The 12,048-nt window shown below is 44.3% G+C and overlaps 1 protein-coding gene across 1 annotated transcript in view; it reads right to left on the bottom strand.

Moving 5' to 3' along the window:
* TINAGL1 (tubulointerstitial nephritis antigen like 1) overlaps window positions 1-10,867 on the bottom strand; it is a 34,808-nt gene extending 23,941 nt beyond the window's left edge. Inside the window, exon 1 of the mRNA XM_032650674.1 lies at window positions 10,767-10,867. The gene's annotated coding sequence lies outside the window, so the exon portion shown is untranslated. The remainder of the gene's footprint in view (window positions 1-10,766) is intronic.
* Between the last annotated feature and the right edge of the window lie 1,181 nt (window positions 10,868-12,048).

Genomic DNA, 12,048 nt, shown 5'->3' with positions numbered 1-12,048 from the left:
ACCACAATGATCTACATGCTGGAGTTAACAGACAAGAACTTTAAAATAACTCTGATAATATGTTAAAGAACATAGAAGAAAAAAAGATTGACAAGGTGGATATAAAATAGAGATTGTCAATAGAGAAGTGGAATAAATTTTTTTAAATAATCAAATATTCTAAAACTGGCAAATACAACACCTGAAATCAAGAACTTATTGGAGATATATATTATGTGTGTGTGTATATATATATATATATATTTAATGCTATGGGATTGGAAACTTTATTTATTTATTTTAATTTTTTTTTTTTTTTTGCAGTACATGGGCCTCTCACTGCTGTGGCCTCTCCCGTTGTGGAGCACAGGCTCCGGACACACAGGCTCAGCGGCCATGGCTCACAGGCCCAGCCGCTCTGCAGCATGTGGGATCTTCCCGGACCGGGACACAAACCCATGTCCCATGCATCGGCAGGCAGACTCTCAACCACTGCGCCACCAGGGAAGCCCTATTTTTATTTTTAAATTTATTTTTGGCTGTGTTGGGTCTTCATTGCTGTGCACGGGCTTTCTCTAGTGGTGGTGAGCGGAGGCTGCTCTTTGTTGCGGTGCACAGGCTTCTCACTGTAGTGGCTTCTCTTGTTGCAGGGCATGGGCCCTAGGTGCATGGGCTTCCGTAGTTGTGGTGTGTGGGCTCAGTAGTTGTGGCTCACGGGCTCTAGAGCACAGGCTCAGTAGTTGTGGCGCAAGGGTTTAGTTGCTCCACGGCATGCAGGATCTTCCTGGACCAGGGATCGAACCCATGTCTCCTGCACTGACAGGTGGATTCTTAACCACTGCGCCATCAGGGAAGTCCCAGGACTTATTGGATATATTTAACAATAATGACAACAACAAAGGGGTACAGCAGAAAGACAAAAGACAGGATTAGCAAACTTGAAGACAGTTCAACAGAAAATATCCAGGCTGAAACAGAGAAAAATATAGTAGGAACAGAGCATAATGAGTTCTAACATTTGTGTAATTAGAATCCCAGAAGGGGAGAAAAGAGATTTGGGACAGAAGCAATATTTGAGGATTACTTCAAATGACTTATAATTTTCCAAAACTGTTGAAAGATATCAACCCACAAATTCAAGAAGCTTAGTAAAACCCAAACAGGTTTTACTAAAGAAAACCACACTTAGACATATCATTGTCAACAGCTGAAAGCTGAGACAAAGAGAAAATCTTAAAAGCAGCTAAACGAAGACACATTATCTTTAAAGCAACAGTAATAAGACTGACGCCTACATTTCAACAGAAACTATAAATCCAGAAGAAAATGGAATGACATTTTAAAAGGTCAGAAATGAAAACAAAAAAAGCCCAACCCTGCTAATCTAGAATTCTATACAGAGGAGGGACAATCTTTTAAGAATTAAGGTGAAACAAAGATATTTTTGTACAAAGAAAAGTTGAGAAAATCTATTGCTGGCCAACCTATACCACAAGAAACATTAAAGGAAATTCTTCAGGCTGAAGTAAAATGATCCCAGATGAAAGCACAGACCTTCAGAAAGTAATACAGGGCACTGGCAAGGACAAATGTGTGTGTAAACATTAAAAATTGACAAGTATGGGCTTCCCTGGTGGCGCAGTGGTTGAGAATCTCCCTGCCAATGCAGGGGACACGGGTTCGGGCCCTGGTCCAGGAAGTTTCCACATGCCGCGGAGCAATGAAGCCCGTGCGCCAAAACTACTGAGCCTGCGCATCTGGAGCTTGTGCTCTGCAACAAGACAGGCCACGACAGTGAGAGGCCCGCGCACCGCGATGAAGAGTGGCCCCCGCTCGCCTCAACTAGAGAAAGCCAAAGACCCAACACGCAAAAAATAAATAAATAAATAGCCTTCCCTTAAAAAAAAAAATTGACAAGTAAAACAATAATAGAAATGTCTTGTAGGGTTTATAACATATATAGAAGTAAAATATAATAAAGAAATAAAGAATAATAGCACAAAAGGTGGAAGGGAGTGAAAGGAGCTGAACTGTTGTAAGGTTCTTACATTGTTAAAACAGTGGTAAACATATTAATTTAATACTACAATGAGTCTGTAATACTGTGATATGGACTGAATGTTTGTCTCTCCCTCCCCCCCACCCCCATTCATACAGTGAAACTCTAATCTCCAATGTGATGGTATTTGGAGATGGGGCCTTTAGGAATTAATTAGGTTATGAGGATAGAGTCCTCATGGGATTAGTGCCCTTATAAGAAGAGGGGCAGGCTTCCCTGGTGGTGCAGTGGTTAAGAATCTGCCTGCCAATGCAGGGTACATGGGTTCGAGCCCTGGTCCGGGAAGTTCCCACATGCCGCGGAGCAATGAAGCCCGTGCACCAAAACTACTGAGCCTGCGCTCTAGAGCCCACAAGCCACAACTACTGAAGCCTGTGTGCCTAGAGCCCATGCTCCGCAACAAGAGAAGCCACTGCAATGAGAAGCCTGTGCACTGCAACGAAGAGTGGCCCCTGCTCGCCACAACTAGAGAAAGCCTGCGTGCAGCAACAAAGACCCAACGCAGCCAAAAATAAATGAATTAAATACATTAATTAATTTTAAAAAAAAAAGAAGAAGAAGAGGGGCAAGAGAGCTTGCTTCCTCTCTCTGCCATGCTAGGACACAGCAAGAAGACAGCTGTCTGCAAACCAGGAAGAGGACTCTCACCAGAACCCAATCATGCTGGTGCCCTGATTTGGGTCTCACAGCCACCCAAACAGTGAGAAATAAATTTCTGTTGTTTAAGCCAATCAGTTTATGGTATTTTGTTACAGCAGCTTGAACTAAGACATAGAGTAATAGGTCCAAGATGCATATTTAAATCTCTATAGTAACTACTGAAAAGAATTTTATAAAAATGTATAACTGGAACCTAATAAAGGAAAAAAAATGAAATAATAAATACGACTTGATTATCCAAAAGAAGAAAACAGTGGGTGAATAAATGAACAAAGAACAGATAAGACAGAAAGACAAATAGCAAATGGTAGACCTTAATCCAGCTCTATCAGTAATTACATTAAATACACATGGTTTAAACAAACTGACTAAAAGACAGATATCATTAAAATGGATTTCTTAAAAGCCCAATTATATTCATTTATAAGAAACACTTTAAAAATATAAAAACACAGGGCTTCCCTGGTGGCACAGTGGTTGGGGGTCCACCTGCCGATACAGGGGACGCGGGTTCATGCCCTGGTCCAGGAGGATCCCACGTGCCGCGAGCGGCTGGGCCCGTGGGTCGTGGCCGCTGGGCCTGTGCGTCCGAAACCTGTGCTCCGCAACTGGAGAGGCTGCAACAGTGAGAGGCCCGCATACTGCAAAAAAAAAAAAAAAAAAAAAAAATATATATATATATATACATATATATATATATACACAGAAACAAAAGGATGAAAAAAGGTATACCATTCAAACTACTTTAAAAAAAAAACTAATGTCACTATAATAATATCAGATAAAATAAGCTTAAGACAGAAAATATTACTAGAAATAAAGACAGATGTTTTATAACAATAAAAGTCTAATTCAGTGGGAAGATGTTATAATTCTAAATTTGTATGCACCACGTAACACAGCTTAAAAATACATAAAGCAAAAGTTGTTGAGACTAAAAGAGAAATAGACAAACATTCCACCACAGCTGGAGATTTTAACACACTTTTTTCAGAAACTCAAACAAATAAACAAACAAAATCAGTAAAGGTATAGACGATTCGGACAAAGTAGTTAACCAGCTTGACTCAATTGACACATATAGAATATATACGCAGAACACGTGTCACAAAAGAAGATATACAAATGGCCAATAAGCACATGAAAAGGTGTTCGACATCATTGGTTGTTAGGAAACTGCAAACTGAATCCACAATGAAATAACATTTCATACCACTAGAATGGCTAAAATAAGATTCACATACTAAATCCTGGTGAGGATTTAGAGCGACTAGAGCTTTCATACATTGCTGATGGGAGTGTAAATAAGTACACCACCCGAGAAGACTAACAGCTTTTAGAAAGTTAAACATTCTTCTGCCTTATGAACTAACAATTCTACTCCTAGGTATTTACCCCAGATATCGGGGCTGATTTCAGATCTGGGGTGGGAAATGTACAAGATGAGAAAGTGAAAACATAATCATGAGCCCCTGATGATGAACACACATCACCTATAAAAGTAGGCTTGTCAGAAAAAGAAATATGAATCTGATTAAGTCTCTGGATCCAGCTACCAATTAACAGGAAATTCAGAGAGAGAGGAATATGCTACCTTCACTATGGGGATGCAATTAGCAATGACTGTGGGAAACTCTGGAAGACAAATGATCTGGTTTCATTAGCAAATGAATCACAAGAAGGAAAAAAAAAAGATGGAAAGAGAACCAAGGATTAAACAAAATTTAATGACATTAAAATAAGCAAAAAACAGGCAAAGTGAAAGTCAGGCTGCTGGTTGCTCTTGGGGGTGGAGGTGGGAAGGGGTTATTAGGGAGGGGGTATGCGGAGAGTTTCTGGGGTGGGGGGCAAGGATTTGCCTTCAGACAGGGGTGGTGGTTATAGGGGAGTTTGTCTAATTATGGTTCACTAATCTGTACCTTTGTTTTATGTGGCTTCTGTATTCATGTTGTATTTCACCATAAAAAGGATTTAAAGAAATCATTCAGAAGATGTGGATGCAGATTTTTAGGCTTCAACTCCCAGAGATTCTGAATCTCTGAATGAAGCTACCGAAACCACCACTTATTAGAAACTGCCAGATGTTTTTATGTAACCACTGTCCCAAGATGCATTTTGAAAAACACTGGTGAAGGAATTGGGGGGCCAGGGATGGATTTCGCAGCCGAATGACAGGCTGAGTTTTTGCCTTAGAAAGATCCCTCTGCAGTGTGGAGGATGGGCTGGAGGAGTCTGGAGTCTGACTCACGAGGTCGGAAGAGATGACAAAGGTCTGACTATCAGAGCAGTGGCCTTGGGGATGGGATGGGATGCAGAGTCGAGAGATGTTACAGAGGTAAAACTTCAAAGAGCATTTCCAAATTCCCAACAGATATTCTTTGGGATTTGGGTATGAGATGTCAGAATCCCAGGAAATTCTCAGGAATTCCTGAAATCATACATTATTCTGTATTTTCCCCAACACTTTATGGGTTTTGGAAAAATAATGATTGACCATAATAATAAACAGTGAAAATTTTTCTGTAAGAGGGTTATACTAAACATTTCAGAGGTTTCCTGTTTAAAAACTCAGGATTATAGATGCATGGTTTATTATTATTACGAGCCAGTATATGACAGGATGGTATATAGTAATCCCCCAACCCCCACATATCCATGGTTTTGCTTTCCACAGTTTCAGTTACCCACAGTCAACCATGGTCCAAAAATATTAAATGGAAAATTCCAGAAACAATTCATAAGTTTTAAGTTGAGCGCCATTCTGAATAGCGTGATGAAATCTCTAGCTGTCCCACTCCATCCCACAGGAAACGTGAATCAACCCTTTGTCACTGAAATCCTGCCCATGAGTCATTCAGTATCCATCAGTTATCAGATTGACTGTAGTATTTGGTGCTTGTGTTCAAATAACCCTTATTTTTACTTAATAAGGGCCACAAAGCCCAAGAGTAGTGATGCTGGCAATTCAGATATGCCAAACAGAAGCTGTAAAGTCCTTCCTTTAAGCCAAAGTCCTAAACTTATAGGGAATGAAAGAATGCTGAGGTTGCTAAGATCTATGGTAAGAATAAATTTTCTATCCCTGAAATTGTGAAGAAGAAAAAAGAAATTCATGCTACTTTGGATGTCACACCTCAAAGTGCAAAAGTTATGGCCACAGTGCAAGATAAGTGCTTAGTTAAGATGGAAAAGGCATGAAATTTGAGCAATAAGATATTTTGAGGAAGAGAGAGACCACATTCACGTAACTTTCATTACAGTATATTATAATTGTTCTATTTAGTTGGTGTTAATCTACTGTGCCTACCTTATAAATTAAACTTTATCATAGGTATGTATGGATAGGGAAAAACATAGTACGTACAGGGCTCAGTACTCTCCGCAATTTGAGGCATCCACTGGGGGTCTAGTAACATATCGCCCTTGAATAAGGGGGGACTACTCTATTTCAGTAACATGTAACAATGGCCTCTACCTCATATAGACGCTTGATCATTAAAAAAAAATTAGGGGGCTTCCCTGGTGGCGCAGTGGTTGAGAGTCCGCCTGCCGATGCAGGAGACGCGGGTTCGTGCCCTGGTCCGGGAAGATCCCACATGCAGCGGAGCGGCTAGGCCCGTGAGCCATGGCCACTGAGCCTGCTTGTCTGGAGCCTGTGCTCCGCAACGGGAGAGGCCACAACAGGGAAAGGCCCGTGTACCGCAAAAAAAAAAAAAAAAAAAAAATTAGGGACTTCCATGATGGCGCAGTGGTTAAGAATCTGCCTGCCAATGCAGGGAACATGGGTTCGATCCCTGGTCCAGGAAGATCCCACGTGCCGCGGAGCAACTAAGCTCCTGCGCTACAACTACTGAGCCCGCGTACCACAACTACTGAAGCCTGCGCACTTCAGGGCCTGCATGCTTCAACTACTGAGCTCGCACGCCTAGAGCTCGTGATCTGCAACAAGACAAGCCACCGCAATGAGAAGCCCGTGCACCACAACGAAGAGTAGCCCCTGCTCACTGCAACTAGAGAAAGCCCACGCACAGCAACAAAGACCCAGGGCAGCCAAAAATAAATAAAATATTTTTTAAAATTAAAAGGGGAAACATTAACTTAACGTAAATGCCAAATAAAAGTCATTTAAAAAATTGAGTGATATCATAAATGCTTACTACTTAAAAGAGTCTTAAAATGAAAATTTAAAACACAAAGTATTAATTGCCCTTGATCTTTTGTTTTTATGATAAATATTTCTGGTGTGGAGGAACTGATTTCATTTTGCACTGATGCTGGTTGAACTGTGTTCAAACACATCTTCAAGCTGGGTATTAGGTACATGTTACTTCATATAACTTTCCTCTTTTTTTTTTTGCGGTACGCGGGCCTCTCGCTGTTGTGGCCTCTCCCGTTGTGGAGCACAGGCTCCAGACACGCAGGCTCAGCGGCCATGGCTCATGGGCCCAGCCGCTCCACAGCATGTGGGATCTTCCTGGACTGGGGCACGAACCTGTATCCCCTGCATCGGCAGGCGGACTCTCAACCACTGTGCCACCAGGGAAACCCACTTTCCTCTTTTTAGTAATGAACAATTTTGCTTTACAGAGAACTATAGCCTAGAGCAAACATTCAAACACTGGAAAATACCAGCTAACATAATTGGGTAGTATTCGAGTAACATGGTGGAATTACCAAATTAGGGACTTGTTTTGCTTCCAAAACTTATTATTTCTTGGAACACCACTCATAGGATTTGAGTAAAGCTTACTCATATTATATATATAAGCTTATAAATATTCATTTTTTTTTGCCAAGAATGGCTCACAAATTAGCAGCAAACAGATCCACAAACACACACTTATAACACGGCAACAGCTACGAGCAAGACTGATTACATCTCCACCAATTCTCCTCTACATGCTCCTGTCCCAGAGCCCAGAAATGTCAACCTTGACCTTTGACTCCACATGCCAGTATTTCCTGCTCTAGCTTTTGACATGGCAGTGGCTTCCTTCAAACCGGAAATTTCTCTATGTTGATCGTTAAGCTTTAATTTTCACAGGAGAATAATCATAGCTTTTCCTACCACCAGAGGTTGGTATCATACAAACCAAGAGAAGAGAGAGTTTCCAGGAGAGAGTGGTCAGCTGTGTGAGTGAGATGGGTGCTGATCAAGGCTGTGGACTGATTGAGTGAAGGTCAATGGCATGACCCTCCTTCTAGAAAGTTCTGCTCCCACTTCTACTCGTTCTACAGAGACAGCTGTGGGCTGGGGTGTTGGTGGGCTCCACCCATTCAGGAACCTGCGCACACCTCAGAACCTGCCCACAGCCTCAGAACCTTTGCAGTGCTGTTCCCTCCTCCTGGAGCATCTTTCCCAAACCCTCCCAGTCATCAGGTCTCTCCTCAAATGTCACCTCCCACCACCCTCTCCAGTCACTCTAATTCCTTCACATCACCCATCACAATCTAGCATTACCTGGTTTATTTACCTGATTGGTACCTGTCCTCCCTGTCCCCCCCATGGAATGTCAGCTCTACAACAGCAATGATCTCTGCTGAATCCCAGCGCCTAGAACAGTGTCTGGCACAGAGGCGTTCAATGAATATTTATTGAACGAATGAGCAACTGAGTGGATGGAGTAGGCGGGTGCAGATGGCTTTTTAAAGTCATCTCTCTGGACTTCTCTCTCCTCATTTGTCAAAGGGGGAAGAGAACTCCTCTACAGCCCTTTTCAACAGGGCATTTTTTTTAAGACACTTTTTTTCTTTAATTAATTAATTTATTTATGGCTGTGTTGGGTCTTCGTTGCGGCAAGCTGGGGCCACTCTCTTGGCCTCTCTTGTTGCGGAGCACAGGCTCCAGACGCGCAGGCTCAGTAGTTGTGGTTCATGGGCCCAGTTGCTCCGCGGCACGTGGGATCTTCCCAGACCAGGGCTCGAGCCCGTGTTCCCTGCATTGGCGGGCAGATTCTCAACCACTGCGCCACCAGGGAAGCCCCAACAAGGGCATTTTTGGACCCAGACAGTGAAGCCTTAGCTGAGCAAATGCGATGCGGGTTCTGCTTGGATGCAATACTGATAGTGGCCAATGGGTGGCAGCAAGTCACTATGGTTGAACCATGACAAAGCCAGGGCCACTGCGCGGAACACCTGAAGTTCAACCTCCCAACAGCCAAGCTTGGTTTTTTTCACCATCTGGGTGAAAGCAAGACTTTCTTTTTCTCTCTCTCTTTTTTTTTTTATACATAAGGCTTTTATTAGTCATCCATTTTATACATATTAGTGTATATATGTCAATCCCAATCTCCCAATTCATTCCCCCCGCCCCACTTTCCCCCCTTGGTGTCCATGCGTTTGTTCTCTACATCTGGGTCTCTATTTCTGCCTTGCAAGCCGGTTCATCTGTACCCTTTTTCTAGATTACACATATATGTGTTAATATATGATATTCGTTTTTCTCTGACTTACTTCACTCTGTATGACAGTCTCTAGGTCCATCCATGTCTCTACTAATGACCCAATTTCATTCCTTTTTAAGGCTGAGTAATACTCCATTGTATATATATATACCACATCTTCTTTTTTTTTTTTTTTTTTCACATCTTCTTTATCCACTCGTCTGTCAGTGGACATTTAGGTTGCTTCCATAACCTGACTATTGTAAATAGTGCTGCAATGAATACTGGGGTGCATGTGTCTTTTTGAATTATGGTTTTCTCTGGGTATATGCCCAGTAGTGGGATTGCTGAGTCATATGGCATTACTAGTTTTAGTTTTTTAAGGAACCTCCACAGTGGCTGTATCAATTTACATTCCCACCAGCAGTGCAAGAGGGTTCCCTTTTCTCCACACCCTCTCCAGCATTTGTTGTTTGCAGATTTTCTGATGATGCCCATTCTAACTGGTGTAAGGTGATACCTCATTGTAGTTTTGATTTGCATTTCTCTAACAGTGATGTTGAGCAGCTTTTCATGTGCCTCTGAAGCAAGACTTTCTTAAACACAGTGTGCATACCCCTGCTGCCCTAAAGGGAGAAGACTGAACTACGTTTAAAGTCAAATCCCAGCTCTGCCACTTACTGGCTAGGCGACCGCAGGGTTTGCTTCTCTAACGTGGGGGCATTATAAGCTCACTGGGTCATTATGAGTCTCCAGCAGGTAAAGGCTGTGGAAGGACAGCATATGCTCTCAGGAGAAGGCTCTGAGGACTGCGTGTGGAGCCTGGACCTGCAGAGACCCCCGGGAGCACCCATTCTCCAAGCTGTCTCCACCTCCCTTGGCTCACCCCTCCCCCTCCCCACCCCACCCCCCATTCTGCACCTGCACCGGTAGCACAGGTGCCCACTGTGGCTGAAGACAAAACACACCGGATGACAGGCTTCATTCTAAATAGATCCCCACAAAACTCGAGTGGGCACCTGGGCTGGCAATCCCACCCATTTCATTGGTCCATTCACCCTTCCACGCGCGTTGTGACGTTTCTACTCGGCCGTCTCCTCAAAACACCAGGACCCTCTCCTGCCTCCTTGCTCTCCACTATGATTTTGCTTTTTACTCCGCTAAGAAAGAAACAATCAGTAGAGAGCTCTGCGTTCTCCCAGCGACCTGCCTGTCCCCGCTGACAGCGACCTGTCACGTCCCCTCACTGCCCAGCCCCTTTCCACCCCGCGGAGGTGTGGCACGAGCTCCCATCTGGGCGCACCTTCCCCCAGCCCCCGCCCCCAGGACGCCAGCCCCTCCCACCCACCCGAGGACTTTGCTCTGCCGCTGTCGCTTCTCTCTCCTGCATCTTATCTTCCCCTCTGTCGGTCATCCCTGTGAGCCTACAAACAAGCCATAATATCTCTCATCTTAAAACAAACCCCTCCTTGACTCTACGGGGCGCCTCTTCCAGCTACCCTCCCGTTTCCTGTTCCCCTTACAGCACAACGAACTCCCCGGAAGAGGTGACCACGCCCCACCCTCTCCACCATCCTCTCTGGACTCCACTTCCACCAACCTTCCTTGGCTTTGAAACCCGCTGGTTAAAATCACCAATGACCTCCGTTTTCCCGATGCCGTTCTCAGCCCTCACCTCAACCCACCTCTGGGCAGTATTTGACACAGCCGAGGGCTCCCACCTTCTTGGAATGTTTCTCCTCTCAGTTCCCGTGCCTTGTGTCCTCTCTCTGTATGCTCACTTCCTGGCAGGGCTGGGCGTCCCCAGGAATGTAAAGTCCATCCAGTGTGGACCACGCCCCATCCACGTTTATATCTGCCGTCCTGACCTCTGCCCTGAAATCCAATGTTTGTATCTGACTACATTTGGAGATTGAATAGGCGTCTCAAACCTGACCTTTCCGAAACTGAACTCTCCATTTTAACCCCTCCTAACCCGTTTCTCCTCCCCTGCATCTCCCTTTGTGTACCGGCAGCTTCAGCCTAAAGCCCTGGATTTGTCCTTGACTCTTCTCTTTGCCTCTTACCCCACATCTGACCCCTCAAAAATTCTCTCGACTTGACCTTTGCAGCCTGTGCTGAACCTGGCACCTCTCGCCACCTGTACTGTGACCACCGTCATTTCCCAGGACGGGCAGGAACCCCTCAAGTTCTCTCTTCATCCTCTCACCGCATTCACCTGCTCAAACTTGCCAGGGCCTCCCCTCCCCCTTCCCCGCCTTCCCCCACCTCAGAAGAAAGTCCAATCCCTGACTTATCTGAGGCTTGACAAGATCAGCCCCTGACCCTCCTCCTGCCTCATTTCCCAACACCTCCCCTCACTCTGCTCACCCACACACTGCTTCTTGCCTTTGGGGAAACACTCTCCATCCCTGGCTTTGGCCTTGCTGCTTCCAGTGCCTGGAACTCTCTAACTCAGCTAACCACATGGTCCCTTCAGGTCTCTGCTCACCTGCTACATCCTCAGAGAGGCCTCCCAGGCCCCTCTACCTAAAATAGCACTGTCTTCCATCACTCACTGTCCCCTTGCTTGCTTTATTTTTCTTCACAGCACTTATTGCTTCCACTTCATTTTATCATTGATTTATGTGTTTGCTTATACTCTTTTTCCAAGTGGAAGTTTAGCTCCATGAACTTGGATTTTTGTCCATCTTGTTCATCACGTGTCACCTGTGCCAGACACAGTCTAGGCCCTCGCATTTTATTTTATGGATGGATGGATGGATGGATGGATGGATGGATGGATGGATGGATAGATGGATGGATGGATGGATGGGTGGATTGATGGACAGATGGGTGGATGGATGGATGGATATCCACAGTACAGCACCCAGAAGGCAAAACACAAAACACGCCAACATCTCTTGCATCTGAATACAACTTTATTTTTTCCCTAAAGCGCACTCGTAGTTGTACTTCCAGATATCT

Source organism: Phocoena sinus, chromosome 1 (assembly GCF_008692025.1).
Source record: "Phocoena sinus isolate mPhoSin1 chromosome 1, mPhoSin1.pri, whole genome shotgun sequence".
NCBI classification, from domain to species: domain Eukaryota; kingdom Metazoa; phylum Chordata; class Mammalia; order Artiodactyla; family Phocoenidae; genus Phocoena; species Phocoena sinus.
Note: the sequence above shows the minus strand (reverse complement) of the source record. Positions and strands in the feature narration are given on the sequence as shown.